Below are 21797 nucleotides of genomic sequence, written 5' to 3' on the forward strand. Positions count from 1 at the left end.
CTAAAACAGAGCAGCCGCGCTTACGCTGACAAGTGTTTATTTTGGCTAAAATGTTTTTGACAGAATTATCCATTACAGCCGTTAATTGTTGCATAGTAAGGAGTATTGGCGCGCTAGATGTACTAGGGGCCTCCTGAGTGGGCAAGACTCGTGTAGACGAAGGAGGGAATGATGCAGTACCATGCTTACTCCCCTCACTTGAGGAATCATCTTGGGCATCATTGTCATTATCACATAAATCACATTTATTTAAATGAATAGGAATTCTGGCTTCCCCACATTCAGAACACAGTCTATCTGGTAGTTCAGACATGTTAAACAGGCATAAACTTGATAACAAAGTACAAAAACGTTTTAAAATAAAACCGTTACTGTCACTTTAAATTTTAAACTGAACACACTTTATTACTGCAATTGCGAAAAAACATGAAGGAATTGTTCAAAATTTATCAAATTTTCACCACAGTGTCTTAAAGCCTTAAAAGTATTGCACACCAAATTTGGAAGCTTTAACCCTTAAAATAACGGAACCGGAGCCGTTTTAAACTTTAACCCCTTTACAGTCCCTGGTATCTGCTTTGCTGAGACCCAACCAAGCCCAAAGGGGAATACGATACCAAATGACGCCTTCAGAAAGTCTTTTCTAAGTATCAGAGCTCCTCTCACATGCGACTGCATGCCATGCCTCTCAAAAACAAGTGCGCCACACCGGCGCGAAAATGAGGCTCTGCTTATGCTTTGGGAAAGCCCCTAAGGAATAAGGTGTCTAATACAGTGCCTGCCGATATTATTATATCAAAATACCCAGATAAAATGATTCCTCAAGGCTAAATATGTGTTAATAATGAATCGATTTAGCCCAGAAAAAGTCTACAGTCTTAATAAGCCCTTGTGAAGCCCTTATTTACGATCGTAATAAACATGGCTTACCGGATCCCATAGGGAAAATGACAGCTTCCAGCATTACATCGTCTTGTTAGAATGTGTCATACCTCAAGCAGCAAGAGACTGCACACTGTTCCCCCAACTGAAGTTAATTGCTCTCAACAGTCCTGTGTGGAACAGCCATGGATTTTAGTTACGGTTGCTAAAATCATTTTCCTCATACAAACAGAAATCTTCATCTCTTTTCTGTTTCTGAGTAAATAGTACATACCAGCACTATTTCAAAATAACAAACTCTTGATTGAATAATAAAAACTACAGTTAAACACTAAAAAACTCTAAGCCATCTCCGTGGAGATGTTGCCTGTACAACGGCAAAGAGAATGACTGGGGTAGGCGGAGCCTAGGAGGGATCATGTGACCAGCTTTGCTGGGCTCTTTGCCATTTCCTGTTGGGGAAGAGAATATCCCACAAGTAAGGATGACGCCGTGGACCGGACACACCTATGTTGGAGAAATTGCATGCTCTATCTGAATCACAAAAGAAAAAAAATGGGTTCAGTGTCCCTTTAAGCATAAAGTGAAACTTTGATGTGGAGTTCAAGCTATAAGAAAGTTCTAAGTAAGTAGTAAATACTGACAGGTACATCTCACTTGGAACCTGTACTACACCATGCATCACAAGGGTTAGGGAGTTGCTTTTTGAGTAGGAAAAAAAAACTAAAGAAAATTCTAAAAACATGGATTTCTTGGAGAGAAAAAAAGATGAAGAAAAGGGAGTGAGTAAACTGACTGCAATATTATAGTAGACACTAAAACCACAATTAAAATACTGTAAAAAGCAAAGTGCATATTTTATTACCTGCACTCCGTGAAGCTTCTCCCCTGATAACACCAGATCTTTTTCCACCAACAGCAAAACTCCATGGATGCAGTTGGGTACAGCAGCCTATAAACAAAAATAAGATGAAGCACAGGTAGAATGGCTGATATTTGAGCAGTTCAGCTCCATTATCTAAGCTATTCTAGAGAAAGATTTCAAACAATGTTCTCATGCACAGAAATTTGCAAGTGCTTAAATCATTTCATACAACAGAGAACTATCTACTAAAATATTTCAAATTTACCATAAAAAATTTGCACTGAATGAATTAAGAAAACATATGTAATTCTATAAATGAATGCTCTAGCAGTGGTTTCTAAAATATACACTAAATTAAATGCCAGAAACACATGTCAGAAGCCAGATATATATTTTGTAAGGAAACATTTCATAATACAGATATATACTAGCTCTAAGCAAAATTGTAGGATCTGTGGTTCTCTGGCTCCTGGGATATGTCACTGCCTCATTTAACAGATAGTGTGGGATGCGGCAAGCGAAGGGTCCTTTTGGGAAAGTGATTGCAAACTATGAAATGTAAATCTAATAGTAAAATTACCTATCTGTATTGCATTAAACTTTAACGTAACATTTCATTTTAAAAGGACAGCCCCTATGAAGCAAATTAGCCAAGGTTTTCCATTTTACTACAAAAATTGTATTAAAGAAGCAGTTTGCTTAAAAAGAACAATAATACAAATCCTACAGTCTTTTGATTGTTCTTTATCTCTCTAGGCACACACAGGACACCTTAAGTTACATTAAAGAAACATTTTTAATGGGGGAACAAAAGCTTTCGACCCCCCCATGAAATATAAGCACCACATTTTCTCTGCTTGTTTTTTTTAGGTGCCAGATTCTGAATCTCCGCCTCTTTGTACTGGGGGCCGCCATCTTGGAGCACAAGTATTCTTACAGCCTGTGACAGAAGCAGTGTGCACACTCACAGATCATCAATACTGCATTTTTTTACAGCTCTATAATGTGCTTACGGTTATTATACAGCTGTAACAAATATTACTGATCTGTGAGTGTGCACTGCTTCTGTCAAAGGCTGTGAGAATATCTGAATTCCAAGATGGCAGCCCCCAGCTTCAGTATCTGGTAAGGAAGAACCGATTTGAAAAGAGCTGCAGGAACAAAATGAATTGCAATAACATGGTGAGTGATTAATATTCTCCTATAGTTGTGCAAAGCAATTTAATATCCCTTTAAATGTTTGAAAGCATTGTTTGTTTATTTCAAGTGCTGCTATTTGTGCGTATACCAGACATAATTCTCATTGCATTTCTTTTTGAATATTCTTAAAAATACAATGCAGATTAAATCAAAACCGTTGAAAATAAACAAACTGTGGGGCCGAATTATCAAAGTGCGAGCGGACATGATCCGCTGTAGCAATCTTGTCGGCCATACATCGATTAATGCCGACAGCGCATTGCAAAAGCATTTCACAAGAAATGCTTGTGCAATGCCGTCCCCTGCAGATTTGCGGCCAATCAGCCGCTAGCGTGGGGTGTCAATCAACCGGATCGTATTCGATTGGGCTGATTGCTGTCCGCAGCCTCAGAGGTGGTGGCAGACGAATTAAGGAGCAGCTGTCTTAAGACCGCTGCTTCTTAACTCCTGTTTCCTGCGAGACCTGTTTCCTAGTTTTTATTTTTTGTTTTTTATTTTAACTATTTTTCTTATAACATTTGTTAAATAAAACACTACACTATTAATATGACTTATAATGCATTTCTTTCACCATTCAGAAGCAAGTGTTGCCACTATGATAACAAAGGTGGCAGTATGGGGAGCACATTAGGCCAGCGAAAGGTGTGAAACTGTTATCTATATTTAAACTTGACCTGAATGGGTAAACAAAACATCAGCCTGCCTCACTTATAAAGACAAACAGTCTAATAAAAGGATTTTCTGTTGTAACTTGTGAGCCCCTTAGTCAGAGAAACAATTCAGGCCTGATAGCAATGACAGCAGATGGAAAATGCTAAGTGATAAGTGACAAGTAGCAGGCAAGCTGTCATTTTTGTCTTGCACATATTTTAGGGATATCATTATCTGTCACATTTACGTGGCAAATTGAGAAATCACACAGAAATCTTGTTACATCACTGACTACTGCAGGTTACTTTAAGTCACTAACATTCTACTCAATGTGCAACAAGCTTTTATCAACAAGGTTACGTTTTTATACTACTATTATTTACTTGAAAAGTTCCATCAAAACGACCCTGCTCTGAGGTGCTTATACATTTGTAGCATGCTTTACATTAAATACAGTTTATTTTATTCTAAGCACATATCTATCCAATTATTGAAGAATATTTTATATATATTTTAGCGCACAGCAGTATAAACTTGCAGGTAAAGTAATTAAACTACTTATTATATTTTGTCTCTATCTCAACTATTTTGTTTTATGTCCCTTTAAAGGGGCAGTCAAGACCAAAAAAAACTTAAATGATTTAAAAAGGGAATGTCATTTTAAACAACTTCCCAATTTACTTTTAGCACCAATTTTGCTTTCTTCTCTTGGTATTCTTAGTTGAAATCTAAAGCTAGGAGGTTCATATGCTAATATCTTAGACCTTGAAGATTGTCTCTAATCTGAATGCATTTTGACCACTAGAGGGCATAAATTCTTGTGTTTGATATAGAAAACGTTTAGCTCATGCATGTGAAATGACCTAGGAGTGAGCACTGATTGGCTAAAATGCATGTCTGTCAAAAGAACTGAAATAAGATGGCAGTCAACAGAAGCTTAAATACAAGGTAATTACAGAGGTAAAACGTGTATTAATATAACTGTGTTGGTTAGGCAAAACTGGGGAATGGGTAATAAAGAGATTATCTATCTTTTTAGACAACAAAAATTATGGTGTTGACTGTCCCTTTAGGAGTTTCAAAAGAAATTTGCCCCTCCCTAAGGGTGCATGAAACTCTTTCTACGTTTCTTCCTCCTAATCACATCTTTTGTGCCTTCCTACTATATACATATGGCAGCCAGTGCTCTGATTCAGGTTGAAGGGATCATTCTGGGAAATTGTTTTAGAGGTAGGAGGATTACCACCGCTCTGTAAGAAAGTAGCAGCAAAGAGGTTAATAATGTTGCTATGTTAAAAGTAATGAAGGATTTAGTATAACTCTGCTATGCAGATATAATGTACACCTCATAAAAAGTACTTAATCTAAATTTTTTGCCTGGTTCTTAGATTTTAAACATGTTTTCCAGGCCACGCTTTAAACAAACACACATTCAAATAATTAACTGTGTTCCATAACCAGGGCGATGCGTCTTTTCTGGCTCCGTACTCAAACAAATATTTATAAATTTGTCATGAGACTAACAGTAATACACAAAAAGAGGCACATGTAATTGAAAAGTCAGCGCACTGGGATTTTAGTTACTCAGTCACTATCTTGAGTACGCAAGGATAAGAAATCTGTATCAAGCAATACTAGAAATAGCCTGCTGATCAGGTACAAATTTCCAAATCCAGAATTCCAAAAAACAAACAGAATTCTAAAATCCAAACTTTTAAATGAATATTTAAAATAAATAACTTAAATGATAAAAAAATTACTATTATGACATGTAAAAGAACACTCAAATCGAAACATGGAGAGATAGAGAAAAAACAGAATTTATGTTTACCTGATAAATTTCTTTCTCCAACGGTGTGTCCGGTCCACGGCGTCATCCTTACTTGTGGGATATTCTCTTCCCCAACAGGAAATGGCAAAGAGCCCAGCAAAGCTGGTCACATGATCCCTCCTAGGCTCCGCCTACCCCAGTCATTCGACCGACGTTAAGGAGGAATATTTGCATAGGAGAAACCATATGGTACCGTGGTGACTGTAGTTAAAGAAAATAAAATATCAGACCTGATTAAAAAAACCAGGGCGGGCCGTGGACCGGACACACCGTTGGAGAAAGAAATTTATCAGGTAAACATAAATTCTGTTTTCTCCAACATAGGTGTGTCCGGTCCACGGCGTCATCCTTACTTGTGGGAACCAATACCAAAGCTTTAGGACACGGATGAAGGGAGGGAGCAAATCAGGTCACCTAAATGGAAGGCACCACGGCTTGCAAAACCTTTCTCCCAAAAATAGCCTCAGAAGAAGCAAAAGTATCAAACTTGTAAAATTTGGTAAAAGTGTGCAGTGAAGACCAAGTCGCTGCCCTACATATCTGATCAACAGAAGCCTCGTTCTTGAAGGCCCATGTGGAAGCCACAGCCCTAGTGGAATGAGCTGTGATTCTTTCGGGAGGCTGCCGTCCGGCAGTCTCGTAAGCCAATCTGATGATGCTTTTAATCCAAAAAGAGAGAGAGGTAGAAGTTGCTTTTTGACCTCTCCTTTTACCTGAATAAACAACAAACAAGGAAGATGTTTGTCTAAAATCCTTTGTAGCATCTAAATAGAATTTTAGAGCGCGAACAACATCCAAATTGTGCAACAAACGTTCCTTCTTTGAAACTGGTTTTGGACACAGAGAAGGTACGATAATCTCCTGGTTAATGTTTTTGTTAGAAACAACTTTTGGAAGAAAACCAGGTTTAGTACGTAAAACCACCTTATCTGCATGGAACACCAGATAAGGAGGAGAACACTGCAGAGCAGATAATTCTGAGACTCTTCTAGCAGAAGAAATCGCAACTAAAAACAAAACTTTCCAAGATAATAACTTAATATCAACAGAATGTAAGGGTTCAAACGGAACCCCCTGAAGAACTGAAAGAACTAAATTGAGACTCCAAGGAGGAGTCAAAGGTTTGTAAACAGGCTTGATTCTAACCAGAGCCTGAACAAAGGCTTGAACATCTGGCACAGCTGCCAGCTTTTTGTGAAGTAATACCGACAAGGCAGAAATCTGTCCCTTCAGGGAACTTGCAGATAATCCTTTTTCCAATCCTTCTTGAAGGAAGGATAGAATCCTAGGAATCTTAACCTTGTCCCAAGGGAATCCTTTAGATTCACACCAACAGATATATTTTTTCCAAATTTTGTGGTAAATCTTTCTAGTCACAGGCTTTCTGGCCTGAACAAGAGTATCGATAACAGAATCTGAGAATCCTCGCTTCGATAAAATCAAGCGTTCAATCTCCAAGCAGTCAGCTGGAGTGAAACCAGATTCGGATGTTCGAACGGACCCTGAACAAGAAGGTCTCGTCTCAAAGGTAGCTTCCAAGGTGGAGCCGATGACATATTCACCAGATCTGCATACCAAGTCCTGCGTGGCCACGCAGGAGCTATCAAGATCACCGACGCCCTCTCCTGCTTGATCCTGGCTATCAGCCTGGGGATGAGAGGAAATGGCGGGAACACATAAGCTAGTTTGAAGGTCCAAGGTGCTACTAGTGCATCCACTAGAGCCGCCTTGGGATCCCTGGATCTGGCCCCGTAGCAAGGAACTTTGAAGTTCTGACGAGAGGCCATCAGATCCATGTCTGGAATGCCCCACAGGTGAGTGACTTGGGCAAAGATTTCCGGATGGAGTTCCCACTCCCCCGGATGCAATGTCTGCCGACTCAGAAAATCCGCTTCCCAATTTTCCACTCCTGGGATGTGGATAGCAGACAGGTGGCAGGAGTGAGACTCCGCCCAAAGAATAATTTTGGTTACTTCTTCCATCGCTAGGGAACTCCTTGTTCCCCCCTGATGGTTGATGTACGCAACAGTCGTCATGTTGTCTGATTGAAACCGTATGAACCTGGTCCTCGCAAGCTGGGGCCAGGCCTGGAGAGCATTGAATATCGCTCTCAGTTCCAGAATATTTATCGGTAGAAGAGATTCTTCCCGAGACCAAAGACCCTGAGCTTTCAGGGATCCCCAGACCGCACCCCAGCCTATCAGACTGGCGTCGGTCGTGACAATGACCCACTCTGGTCTGTGGAACATCATCCCTTGAGACAGATTGTCCAGGGACAGCCACCAACGGAGTGAGTCTCTGGTCCTCTGATTTACTTGTATCTTCGGAGACAAGTCTGTATAGTCCCCATTCCACTGACTGAGCATGCACAGTTGTAATGGTCTTAGATGAATGCGCGCAAAAGGAACTATGTCCATCGCCGCCACCATCAACCCGATCACTTCCATGCACTGAGCTATGGAAGGAAGAGGAACGGAATGAAGTATCCGACAAGAGTCCAGAAGCTTTGTTTTTCTGGCCTCTGTTAGAAAGATCCTCATTTCTAAGGAGTCTATAATTGTTCCCAAGAAGGGAACCCTTGTTGACGGGGATAGAGAACTCTTTTCCACGTTCACTTTCCAGCCGTGAGATCTGAGAAAGGCCAGGACAATGTCCGTGTGAGCCTTTGCTTGAGGAAGGGACGACGCTTGAATCAGAATGTCGTCCAGGTAAGGTACTACTGCAATGCCCCTTGGTCTTAGCACCGCTAGAAGGGACCCTAGTACCTTTGTGAAAATCCTTGGAGCAGTGGCTAATCCGAAAGGAAGCGCCACGAACTGGTAATGTTTGTCCAGGAATGCAAACCTTAGGAACCGATGATGTTCCTTGTGGATAGGAATATGTAGATACGCATCCTTTAAATCCACCGTGGTCATGAATTGACCTTCCTGGATGGAAGGAAGGATAGTTCGAATGGTTTCCATCTTGAACGATGGGACCTTGAGAAATTTGTTTAAGATCTTGAGATCTAGGATTGGTCTGAACGTTCCCTCTTTTTTGGGAACTATGAACAGATTGGAGTAGAACCCCATCCCTTGTTCTCTTAATGGAACAGGATGAATCACTCCCATTTTTAACAGGTCTTCTACACAATGTAAGAACGCCTGTCTTTTTATGTGGTCTGAAGACAACTGCGACCTGTGGAACCTCCCCCTTGGGGGAAGTCCCTTGAATTCCAGAAGATAACCCTGGGAGACTATTTCTAGCGCCCAAGGATCCAGAACATCTCTTGCCCAAGCCTGAGCGAAGAGAGAGAGTCTGCCCCCCACCAGATCCGGTCCCGGATCGGGGGCCAATATTTCATGCTGTCTTGGTAGCAGTGGCAGGTTTCTTGGCCTGCTTTCCCTTGTTCCAGCCTTGCATTGGTCTCCAAGCTGGCTTGGCCTGAGAAGTATTGCCCTCTTGCTTAGAGGACGTAGCACCTTGGGCTGGTCCGTTTTTACGAAAGGGACGAAAATTAGGTCTATTTTTTGCCTTGAAAGGCCGATCCTGAGGAAGGGCGTGGCCCTTACCCCCAGTGATATCAGAGATAATCTCTTTCAAGTCAGGACCAAACAACGTTTTCCCCTTGAAAGGAATGTTTAGTAGCTTGTTCTTGGAAGACGCATCAGCCGACCAAGATTTCAACCAAAGCGCTCTGCGCGCCACAATAGCAAACCCAGAGTTCTTAGCCGCTAACTTAGCCAATTGCAAAGAGGCGTCTAGAGAGAAAGAATTAGCCAATTTGAGAGCATTGATTCTGTCCATAATCTCCTCATAAGGAGGAGAGTCACTATCGAGCACCTTAAGCAGTTCATCAAACCAGAAATATGCGGCAGTAGTGACAGGGACAATGCATGAAATGGGTTGTAGAAGGTAACCCTGCTGAACAAACATCTTTTTAAGCAAACCTTCTAATTTTTTATCCATAGGATCTTTGAAAGCACAACTATCCTCTATGGGAATAGTGGTGCGTTTGTTTAAAGTAGAAACCGCTCCCTCGACCTTGGGGACTGACTGCCATAAGTCCTTTCTGGGGTCGACCATAGGAAACAATTTTTTAAATATGGGGGGAGGGACGAAAGGAATACCGGGCCTTTCCCATTCTTTATTAACAATGTCCGCCACCCGCTTGGGTATAGGAAAAGCTTCTGGGAGCCCCGGCACCTCTAGGAACTTGTCCATTTTACATAGTTTCTCTGGGATGACTAAATTTTCACAATCATCCAGAGTGGATAATACCTCCTTAAGCAAAATGCGGAGATGTTCCAATTTAAATTTAAATGTAATCACATCAGATTCAGCCTGCTGAGAAATGTTCCCTAAATCAGTAATTTCTCCCTCAGACAAAACCTCCCTGGCCCCCTCAGATTGGGTTAGGGGCCCTTCAGAGATATTAATATCAGCGTCGTCATGCTCTTCAGTAACTAAAACAGAGCAGCCACGCTTACGCTGACAAGGGTTCATTTTGGCTAAAATGTTTTTGACAGAATTATCCATTACAGCCGTTAATTGTTGCATAGTAAGGAGTATTGGCGCGCTAGATGTACTAGGGGCCTCCTGAGTGGGCAAGACTCGTGTAGACGAAGGAGGGAATGATGCAGTACCATGCTTACTCCCCTCACTTGAGGAATCATCTTGGGCATCATTGTCATTATCACATAAATCACATTTATTTAAATGAATAGGAATTCTGGCTTCCCCACATTCAGAACACAGTCTATCTGGTAGTTCAGACATGTTAAACAGGCATAAACTTGATCAGAAAGTACAAAAAACGTTTTAAAATAAAACCGTTACTGTCACTTTAAATTTTAAACTGAACACACTTTATTACTGCAATTGCGAAAAAACATGAAGGAATTGTTCAAAATTCACCAAATTTTCACCACAGCGTCTTAAAGCCTTGAAAATATTGCACACCAATTTTGGAAGCTTTAACCCTTAAAATAACGGAACCGGAGCCGTTTTAAGCTTTAAACCCCTTTACAGTCCCTGGTATCTGCTTTGCTGAGACCCAACCAAACCCAAAGGGGAATACGATACCAAATGACGCCTTCAGAAGTCTTTTATAAGTATCAGAGCTCCTCTCACATGCGACTGCATGCCATGCCTCTCAAAAACAAGTGCGCAACACCGGCGCGAAAATGAGACTCTGCCTATGCTTTGGGAAAGCCCCTAAAGAATAAGGTGTCTAAAACAGTGCCTGCCGATATTATTATATCAAAATACCCAGATAAAATGATTCCTCAAGGCTAAATATGTGTTAATAATCAATCGATTTAGCCCAGAAAAAGTCTACAGTTTAAATAAGCCCTTGTGAAGCCCTTATTTACAATCGTAATAAACATGGCTTACCGGATCCCATGGGGAAAATGACAGCTTCCAGCATTACATCGTCTTGTTAGAATGTGTCATACCTCAAGCAGCAAGGGACTGCAAACTGTTCCCCCAACTGAAGTTAATTGCTCTCAACAGTCCTGTGTGGAACAGCCATGGATTTTAGTTACGGTTGCTAAAATCATTTTCCTCATACAAACAGAATTCTTCATCTCTTTTCTGTTTCTGAGTAAATAGTACGTACCAGCACTATTTGAAAATAACAAACTCTTGATTGAATAATGAAAAACTACAGTTAAACACTAAAAAACTCTAAGCCATCTCCGTGGAGATGTTGCCTGTACAACGGCAAAGAGAATGACTGGGGTAGGCGGAGCCTAGGAGGGATCATGTGACCAGCTTTGCTGGGCTCTTTGCCATTTCCTGTTGGGGAAGAGAATATCCCACAAGTAAGGATGACGCCGTGGACCGGACACACCTATGTTGGAGAAAACTATTTAACTATATGAAGTAATTTAACAGAGCAAATACCTGCACGATATGAAAGGCTTTAAACAAGGCAGGAACCGGAGAGCATCGGCGCGCATCCACAAGCAGAGTCAGCCCTAATGCACGGCGTTCCTTCCTGTAAGCAAAGGAATAGAAGTCAGATGTATGTTATACTACAGTCACACCCTGTTAAAGGGACACTGTAAGTAAATATTTTCTATGCCTGTTACTAACTAACTACCCCAAATACGCTTTTTATCAATAGCATTTCATTAACATATCTCTACCGTATATCAGAAATCTTGTCTGCAAATTTAATTGTTTTCCAAACCCACTCCATGGGTATCCTTTGCTCTGTACCAATCCGCTTACAATACCTAGGTTTCAAAATGGCGCTTTAAACACAAAGTTATTGCTTTAAGTATTTTGAACAAGCAGTGCTGAAAATAGTGGGCAGGATAACGTGACATCATCGGCGAATAAAAGATATAACTTTTAGAACGTTATGAAACTTCTTTTTGGAGAAAATATAGGTCAGTAGGTTTTAATTAATGTTTATTAACTTTAATATGTTAGTTGTTTAGCTTAAAAATTATAACAGAAAGTAATCCTTTAAAGACACAAGTACTCATTAAATTTTTTTCTTTCGTGATTCAGATAGAGTATGCAATTTTAAACCACTTTCTAATTTACTCCTATTATCAATTTTTCTTCGTTCTCTTGCTTTCTTTATTTGAAAAAGAAGGCATCTAAGCTATATTTTTGGTTCAGATCCAAGGAAAGCACTTGTTTATTGGTAGGTGAATTTACCCACCAATCAGCAAGAACAACACAGTGTGTTCACCAAAAATGGGCCGGCATCTAAACTTACATTCTTGCATTTCAAATGAAGATACCAAGAGAATGAATAGAATTTGATAATAGGAGTAAATTAGAAAGTTGCTTAAAATTGCATGCTCTATCTGAATCACGATAGAAAAAAATTTGGGTTCAGTGTCCCTTTAACAGTAACACACAAAACCATTTAGCTTACTAGCATTAAAGTGAAAGTCAATCCTAGCGTTGTACAAACGCTAGGATTGACTATTGAAACAAATAAAGGGGCTTTTCATTCATGAAGTATAAGATACTTCATGTAGAAAGCTCCTTTATTTGATTCAACCGATCGCCGTTAGCTGCTACAGCAGCCCACGGCTAAAGAAAATTTTGCTAAGAGGTGACTTTTCACCTCCTAGCCAATAGCCGTGCGGCAAATCCAGCTTGGAGCCCATGGGAACCGGATTTACCGCACGGCTATTGGCTAAGAGGTGAAAACGTCACCTCTTAGCAAAAAAATTTTTAGCCGTGGATTTGTACAACGCTAGGATTGACTTTCACTTTAACTAGTGACACTGCTTTCATTGTTATCTTTGTTAACGGGACATTCTAAAACAAAACAAAAATGCTCTAAGACAATTAATTATATTTTTGTACTGGTGCCTCTATATTTGTGTTATTAGTTTAAAAGGACATAAAACCAACATTTTTCTTTTATGATTGAGCATACAATCAAAATAAAAATCCAGAAACTTTAAGAAATTTTGTTCACTTGGTATCTTTTGTAAAAGAGCATATCTATGTAGGTACATGTGCAGGTGTCTGTAGCACTACCAATAAAGCAAGTTCTGCAAGAATGTTTTTAAAGGGATAGGAAAGTAAAATTAAACTTGCAAGAATCACAGCATGTAACTTTAAGACACTTTTAAAATAACCTATTTTCAAATGTGCTTTGTTCTCTTGGTATCCTTTGTTGAAATGCAATACGCAATTATCCTACACTAGTGGGAGCTAATGATGATTGGTGCCTGCATACTTTTGCCTCTTGTGATTGGCTAACTAGATGTTTTCAGCAAGCTGCCAATAGTGCAATGCTGTTCCTTTTTCATTCCTTTCAGATAGACCATGCAATTTTAAAACTTTACAATTTACTGCTTTATCAATGTTGGTTAATTGTCTTGGTATCCTTTGTTGAAGAAGAGGCAGCCACCAATCAGTAACTAGCAACCAGTAGTGCATTGCTGCTCCTGAGCCTACCTCTAAGTGTTTCAATAAAGGATACTAAAAGAACAAAGCCAATTGGAGTAGCATTCCCTGCTCAGAATCTGTAATGTGCTGTGGCTCCCTTTAGTGGGAGTTAAATACAGTTAGCTGGGGCCAATCATTTTGTTCACTAGGATGTCCTTTTAAGTAAGATAATGTCAGCAGATGATTAGTTGGTGTACATTTACAGTGATATACTTTCAGTACGTACTTTGGAATGCTGTAGAAATACAGGAATAGGCGCCCCAGCTCTGCAGATGTACAATTAGGGTTTAGCCAGGCTGTGTTCCTTGTACTGATTATCACCACTGCACGTCCATTTCTGTCCCGGGTTCCTGAGACAAGAGAGATGGGTAACACGGTTAAGGCAGAGGCTATCTTTTTTATCAGTGCATGATCTGAAAACATGTATATAACTATTCAACCTCATTAGCAAAGTATACTTTCAGAGTGAAGGAGAAATTGGCTCAAATAAATATGCATATAAATTACACTACAGTGAAAGCAATAAATGAGAATAACTTTTCTTACTCATTTAGGTTGATTACTTCCTTTTATATATTAAAGGGACAGTATACACTCATTTTCATATAACTGCATGTAATAGACACTACTATAAAGAATAAGATGCACAGATACTGATATAAAAATCCAGTATAAAACTGTTTAAAAACTTACTTAGAAGCTGTCAGTTTGGCTCTGTTGAAAAGGTAGCTGGAAAGCCCACTGCAAGTGGCAAATAAGACACTCCCCCCCTCCCCCTTCTTTTGCATATGAAAAGACCCTTTACACAAACAGGAGCAAGCTGGAGAAGGTAGCTGACGGTATTCACATAAAACTTTGGGGCTTGGTTAGGAGTCTGAAAATCAGAGCAATGTTATTTAAAAATAAGCAAAACTTTATGGGCTATATAAATAGATCATCTACAAAACATTTATGCAAAGAAAAAATGAGTGTATAATGTCCCTTTAAGGATAAGGGGGTTGATCACAATCATTTAGGAAGGTTTTTTGACTAAAAAAAATTTCTACAAAATGCACTGTAAAAGTAAATGGGGATTTAAGTAGCAAAATAATTTAATAACAAAATGCTTACCTGATAAATTATTTTCTTTTGTAATAATGATGGTCCACAGTCCTCTATAACAAAGTATATATTCCACGCCACTAGGAGGTCAAGAACCCATATCAGAGCTTAAAATCCTACCTCTCATCTCTCTCAGTTTAACCCCTTAACGACCAAGGACGTACGCCACACGTCCTCAAAAAAAATACACTTAATGACCGAGGACGTGTGGTGTCCTGCTCGCTTCCAGCTGCTTTCCGGTTATTGCAGTGATGCCTCGATATGGAGGCATCCTGCAATAACCCCCCTTGGCCATCCGATGCAGAGAGAGCCACTCTGTGGCCCTCTCTGCACCGGACATCGATGGCCGGTATCGTTGGTGGGTGGGAGCTTACGTGGGAGGCGGGTGGGCGGCCATCGATGCTCTGTATGGATTGGAGGGGGGCGGGATTGGGGGCGGGACCCACGGGGGCGCGCACGGGAGCGCGCGCGTGCACGGGGGTTGGTGGGCGGGCGCGGCTGGGAACCGCTACACTACAGAAAAACATAAAGTAAAAAGTAAAAAAAAAAAAAAAAAAAGAAAGATTAAACTTTAATAATATAATCTAAGGGATCTGGAAGGGGTGGGTGGTTGGTCTTGGTGGGGGGGAAAGCTACACTACAGAAAAGGGCTTTTTTTTTTTTTATAAAAAGGCACATTTTTTGCAAAACTGGGTACTGACAGACAGCTGCCAGTACCCAAGATGGCGCCCATTAAGGCAGAGGGGAAGGGTTAGAGAGCTGTTAGGTGGGGGATCAGTGAGGTTGGGGTCTAAGGGGGGATCATACACATCAGCATATGTAAATATGCTTCTTTTTTTTTTTTTAAAAGGGCCAAATACCTTTTATTTTAGTACTGGCAGAGTTTCTGCCAGTACTTAAGATGGCGGGGACAATTGTGGGGTGGGGGAGGGAAGAGAACTGTTTGGGAGGGATCAGTGGGTCTGATGTTTCAGGTGGGAGGCTGAGCTCTACACTAAAGATAAAATTAACCCTGCAAGCTCCCTACAAGCTACATAATTAACCCCTTCACTGCTAGCCATAATACACGCGTGATGCGCAGCGGCATTTAGAGGCCTTCTAATTACCAAAAAGCAATGCCAAAGCCATATATGTCTGCTATTTCTGAACAAAGGGGATCCCAGAGAAGCATTTACAACCATTTGTGCCATAATTGCACAAGCTGTTTGTAAATAATTTCAGTGAGAAACCTAAAATTGAGAAAAATTTAACTTTTTTTTTAATTTGATCGCATTTGGCGGTGAAATGGTGGCATAAAATATACCAAAATTGGCCTAGATCAATACTTGGGGTTGTCTACTACACTACACTAAAGCTAAAACTATCCCAAAAAGCTCCCTACATGCTCCCTAATTAACCCCTTCACTGCTGGGCATAATACACGTGTGGTGCGCAGTGGCATTTAGCGGCCTTCTAATTACCAAAAAGCAACGCCAAAGTCATATATGTCTGCTATTTCTGAACAAAGGGGATCCCAGATAAGAATTTACAACAATTTATGCCATAATTGCACAAGCTGTTTGTAAATAATTTAAGTTAGAAACCAAAACTTTGTGAAAAAATTTGTGAAAAGTGAACGATTTTTTGTATTTGATTGCATTTGGCGGTGAAATGGTGGCATGAAATATACCAAAATGGGCCTAGATCAATACTTTGGGTTGTCTACTAAAAAAAAAATATATACATGTCAATGGATATTCAGAGATTCCTGAAAGATATCAGTGTTCTAATGTAACTAGCGCTAATTTTGAAAAGAAATGGTTTGGAAATAGCAAAGTGCTACTTGTATTTATGGCCCTATAGTTTACAAAAAAAGCAAAGAACATGTAAACATTGGGTATTTCTAAATTCAGGACAAAATTTAGAAACTATTTAGCATGGGTGTTTTTTTTGTGGTTGTAGATGTGTAACAGATTTTGGGGGTCAAAGTTAGAAAAAGTGTGTTTTTTTCCATTTTTTCCTCATATTTTATAATTTTTTTTATAGTAAATTATAAGATATGATGAAAATAATGGTATCTTTAGAAAGTCCATTTAATGGCGAGAAAAACGGTATATAATATGTGTGGGTACAGTAAATGAGTAAGAGGAAAATTACAGCTAAACACAAACACCTCAAAAATGTAAAAATAGCCTTGGTCCCAAAGGGACAGAAAATGGAAAAGTGCTGTGGTCATTAAGGGGTTAAATGGACACTGAACCCAAATTTTTTCTTTTGTGATTCAGATAGAGCATGCAATTTTAAGCAAGTTTCTAATTTACTCCTATTATCAAATTTTCTTCATTCTCTTGGAATCTTTATTTGAAAAGCAAGAATGTAAGTTTAGATGCCGGCCCATTTTTGGTGAACAACATGAGTTGTTCTTGCTGATTGGTGGATAAATTCACCCACCAATATGGGCTGCCTGGGGTCTGAACCAAAAAAAATAGCTTAGATGCCTTAATTTTCAAATAAAGATATCAAGAGAAAAAAGAAAAATTGAAAATTAGGAGTAAATTAGAAAGTTGCTTAAAATTGCATGCTCTAACTGAATCACAAAATAAAAAATTTGGGTTCAGTGTCCCTTTAACGTATAGGCAAAGGTAGGAAATACTTAGGGGTCGATTTATCAAGCTGCGGCGGACAGGAGCGCACATACGCACTTCTGGTGAGTTGAATTCTGCTGCCGGAATTCAGAATTGCACACGAGCGCTATTTTGCCGTTGTGTGCAATTCAGCCCTCTGCCCGCGCACAGCCAATCACGTGCATGCAGGAGCTGTCAATCTCCACGGTTGGACAAGATCAGGGAGATTGAAATTCACCATCTAAGAGGTGGTGAAAGGTTAGGGAAGCAGCAGCCTGATGACCGCTGCTTCATAAATACGGACTGCAGGTTCTCTTGTGAAAACCTGCAGTCGTAAGCAGACGAAGGGGTTGATAAATCGACCCCAAAGCAGGGTCTGTAGAGGTGTCATTAGAACCGGGCAGGGCCTGTGGACCATCATTCCGAAAGAAAAGTAAATTTATGCTTACCTGATAAATTAATTTCTTTTATGGTACGACGAGTCCACGGATTCATCCTTTACTTGTGGGATATTATCCTCCTACTAACAGGAAGTGGCAAAGAGCACCACAGCAGAGCTGTCTATATAGCTCCTCCCTTGGCGCCACCCCCCAGTCATTCGACCGAAGGTACAGGAAGAAAAAGGAGAAACTATAAGGTGCAGAGGTGACTGAAGTTTAAAATAAAAAAATATAATATGTCTAAAAATGACAGGGCGGGCCATGGACTCGTCGTACCATAGAAGAAATTAATTTATCAGGTAAGCATAAATTTACTTTTCTTCTATAAGGTACGACGAGTCCACGGATTCATCCTTTACTTGTGGGATACAATACCAAAGCTACAAGACACGGATGAACGGGAGGGACAAGACAGATGGTTAAACAGAAGGCACCACTGCTTGAAGAACTTTTCTCCCAAAAATAGCCTCCGAAGAAGCAAAAGTATCAAATTTGTAAAATTTGGAAAAGGTATGAAGCGAAGACCAAGTCGCAGCCTTACAAATCTGTTCAACAGAAGCATCATTTTTAAAAGCCCATGTGGAAGCCACCGCTCTAGTAGAGTGAGCTGTAATTCTTTCAGGAGGCTGCTGTCCAGCAGTCTCGTATGCCAAACGGATGATGCTTTTCAGCCAAAAAGAAAGAGAGGTATCCGTAACCTTTTGACCTCTACGTCTTCCAGAATAGACAACAAACAAAGAAGATGTTTGACGAAAATCTTTGGTCGCTTGCAAGTAAAACTTCAAAGCACGAACCACGTCCAAGTTGTGCAACAGACGCTCCTTCTTAGAGGAAGGATTAGGACACCGAGAAGGAACAACAATTTCCTGATTAATATTCCTATTGGTAACAACGCAAAACCACCTTATCAGCATGGAAAACAAGATAAGGCGAGTCGCATTGCAATGCAAATAGTTCAGAAACTCTTTGAGCCGAAGTGATAGCAACTAAAAACTGAACTTTCCAAGATAGAAGTTTAATATCTATGGAATGCATAGGTTCAAACGGAACCCCTTGAAGAACTTTAAGAACTAAATTCAAACTCCATGGCGGAGCAACAGGTTTAAACACAGGCTTGATTCTAACTAAAGCCTGACAGAACGACTGAATGTCTGGAACATCTGCCAGACGCTTGTGCAGTAGAATTGATAAAGCAGATATCTGTCCCTTTAAGGAACTAGCTGATAGCCCCTTTTCCAATCCTTCTTGGAGAAAGGACAAAATCCTAGGAATCCTGATCTTACTCCATGAGTAGCCCTTGGATTAGCACCAATAAAGATATTTACGCCATATCTTATGATAAATTTTCCTAGTGACAGGCTTTCGAGCCTGAATCAAGGTATCTATGACCGACTCAGAGAATCCCCACTTGGATAAAATCAAGCATTTAATCTCCAGGCAGTCAGCCGCAGAGAAACTAGATTTTTATGCTGGAACGGACCTTGAATCAGAAGGTCCTGTCTCAGTGGCAGAGTCCATGGTGGAAGAGATGACATGTCCACCAGGTCTGCATACCAAGGTGCTATCAAAATCACCAAAGCTCTCTCCTGTTTGATTCTGGCAATCAAACGAGGAAGGAGAGGAAATGGTGGAAACACATAAGCCAGGTTGAACGACCAGGGTACTGCTAGAGCATCTATCAGTACTGCCTGAGGATCCCTTGACCTGGACCCGTAACAAGGAAGTTTGGCGTTCTGACGAGACGCCATCAGATCCAATTCTGGAACTATGTCCACTGCCGCTACCATTAGTCCGATTACCTCCATACACTGAGCCACCGACGGCCGAGGAATGAAATAAAGAGCACGGCAGGTGGTTAAAATCTTTTATTTCCTGACCTTCGTCAGAAAAATTTTCATGTCCACCAAATGGAAACGGATAAACTATTTCTCCTTCAACAGTGGCCAGAACTGAAGAGCCCGTAGATCGATCAAAGTTCCAGAATGTTGGTTGGCAACCTTGCCTCTAGAGCATACCAAACAAATTGCACTCTTCGAGAAACCCAGACCACCCCCCAGCCTGAGAGACTGACGTCCATCGGCACAATATACCAAGACGAAGGAAGGATGTCCCAAGGGTCATAGACAGACTGTGTTCTCAAAAAAAAGATTATCTGACAGATATCCAAAGAAATCTGTTCGAAATGTAGATAGCCATTAAAGGAGTCTCAAGGGAGCAAAAGTAACAGTGTCTGAAGCAGCTACCCATAAGACCCACCTCCTTAATGCATTGAGCTACCGATGGAATGTAGCTCTTTGTAGGGAGAGACATGCCCTCTGAATCTTTATATTGCGAAGTTCCGTCAGGAAACTAGATGCATAAGGATTGAGTTTATTATGACTCCTGTAAATGCTACCCTTATAGTAGGATATAAGGCGTTTTAGGTACATTGATAAAAGACCGAAGCTTGTGAGTATGAGCAATAGTTATTGACAAGTTTGTACTAGTATGTCATTCAGATGAGGAGCAACTGAAAGGTCCTGATTCTGATCACCGGCAAAATTGTATCCAACACAGAGTGGCAAACTGGCAGTGTTTTGCAGATATACAAATCTCAGGAACGGAAAATTATCCCAGTGTATAGGGATGTGCAGATAAGAATCATTGAGGTCTATAATAGCCATAAACAGACCCTTTGGATTAACAGGAAAAAAACTGAGGGATGTTCCCATTATATAAGTGGGAGCCATGACCAATATGTTTAGGGATGTTAAATCCAGGACAGGACTGTAAATCCCTGACGACAATGAACAGATTTACGTAAAAACTCTTGACTGAGGTTTCACAGGTACTAGGATTCATTATTTCCCTATCCTTTTATAAATGTAGCCACCTTTTAAAGATCATAGTCAACATTTAGATAGGATCACTGGTCAATAAGGAGGACTCTAGTTCAAAGAGAACAAAACTCTTGATCTCTTGAAGGACAGAGAATCAGTCTGGATATCCAAACTATTTTTACTGTTGGATCCTAAAATGTAGAGACTTATACAAAAGTGTAATAAATCTGTACATGACATAAGCATCAGATGTAGTATACATGTACCTACTTAAGCATATGCACATATTTACACTGTCATATGGTCTTGTTGACTAGAGAAGCAGCACATATAGACCAACAGATACACAGTAGATACTTGTAAATCCATGTCCAGAATCAGCAGAGACTGCGTATAATTACAAAGTAAATACACAATGTACATAGCTAATGAAAATATTCATGATTAATGCTCAGTATCTACATGATAAACTAATGTGCATACATATAAATCACCAATACAATGGTATAAAATATACCAATAGATTATATCTCTAAAGCATCTCTACTGATAGTGAAAATATTCATGATCAATGTTTAGTATCTGCATGATAGAACCTTTATGCATAGATATAATTTACACATAACTTGGGTATAAAAGAGATACAAATAGATTCTCTCTCAGAAGGATCTCCACTGTTGTACTAAAATACATATAAACCCTGCATGACTGCATTTGGATTAAACATGCAGAGTACAAGGCATGAAATGTATAAACATAGAGGGGCATATAATATAGAATTGTGTAAACTAATAGCATAGGAAATATAAATGTTTTGCCTATCTACAGAGACAGAAGATCTGCCTATCTAAAAAAAAATTGTGTGTGCTGCTGAACATAAACAGTTTTTAGGGACCTGTAGATCATAATAGTGTACAGAACCTGCATGAGGTACATTAATGCAAATAATATTCCAAAGCGCATACAATGTACAACAGTATATAAAATGCAGACTAACATAACAAAACTATATGTTTACATTCCCTGGCAATGATGGGAGTACCATGCTTTATTGACTTAATAAGTCAATAAATAAGTAACAACAACGTAGATAGTTATAAGAAAATGATAATGGTACCATATGTCATTATGTTCAGACTGAGGTAAATCACCAGATTTACACTTACGCTTACTTAGTTTGGGGACAGCCGCTAAACAAATAGTAGCCTCAGGAGTAAAATCAGTAATTTCCCTCTGAGTGAAAAGTACAGGGCAAATTTTACTTTGGAAAGTGGACAATTGCGGCAGATATGTATGCAAAATATGAGCTATACAAGTCTCAGATATTTGAGTGACCTGGCATACTGGAACATATTTGCAAAATAATCATATATGTAGTTAGAGGGAATATCAGAAACTGACTCAAAGATACATTTTGTTCCAGTTTTTACTTAAAATAAAGTATGCAATGACATTGTATATAAGGGTTGTTACAGAAAACAACCGGTAGAGAGT

General features: G+C 39.9%; 1 long non-coding RNA gene across 1 annotated transcript; it reads right to left on the bottom strand.

Annotated features, from left to right (window-relative positions):
• Positions 1 to 1747: 1747 nt before the first annotated feature.
• LOC128644480 (uncharacterized) lies at positions 1748 to 13686 on the bottom strand. Its single transcript, XR_008399986.1, has 3 exons — positions 13567 to 13686; positions 11319 to 11412; positions 1748 to 1834 (listed from the first exon to the last, which is right to left on the bottom strand). It is a non-coding gene; the product is annotated as an uncharacterized LOC128644480 (long non-coding RNA).
• Between the last annotated feature and the right edge of the window lie 8111 nt (positions 13687 to 21797).

The sequence above is a fragment of the Bombina bombina genome, unplaced genomic scaffold (genome assembly GCF_027579735.1).
Source record: "Bombina bombina isolate aBomBom1 unplaced genomic scaffold, aBomBom1.pri scaffold_1352, whole genome shotgun sequence".
Classification (NCBI taxonomy): domain Eukaryota; kingdom Metazoa; phylum Chordata; class Amphibia; order Anura; family Bombinatoridae; genus Bombina; species Bombina bombina.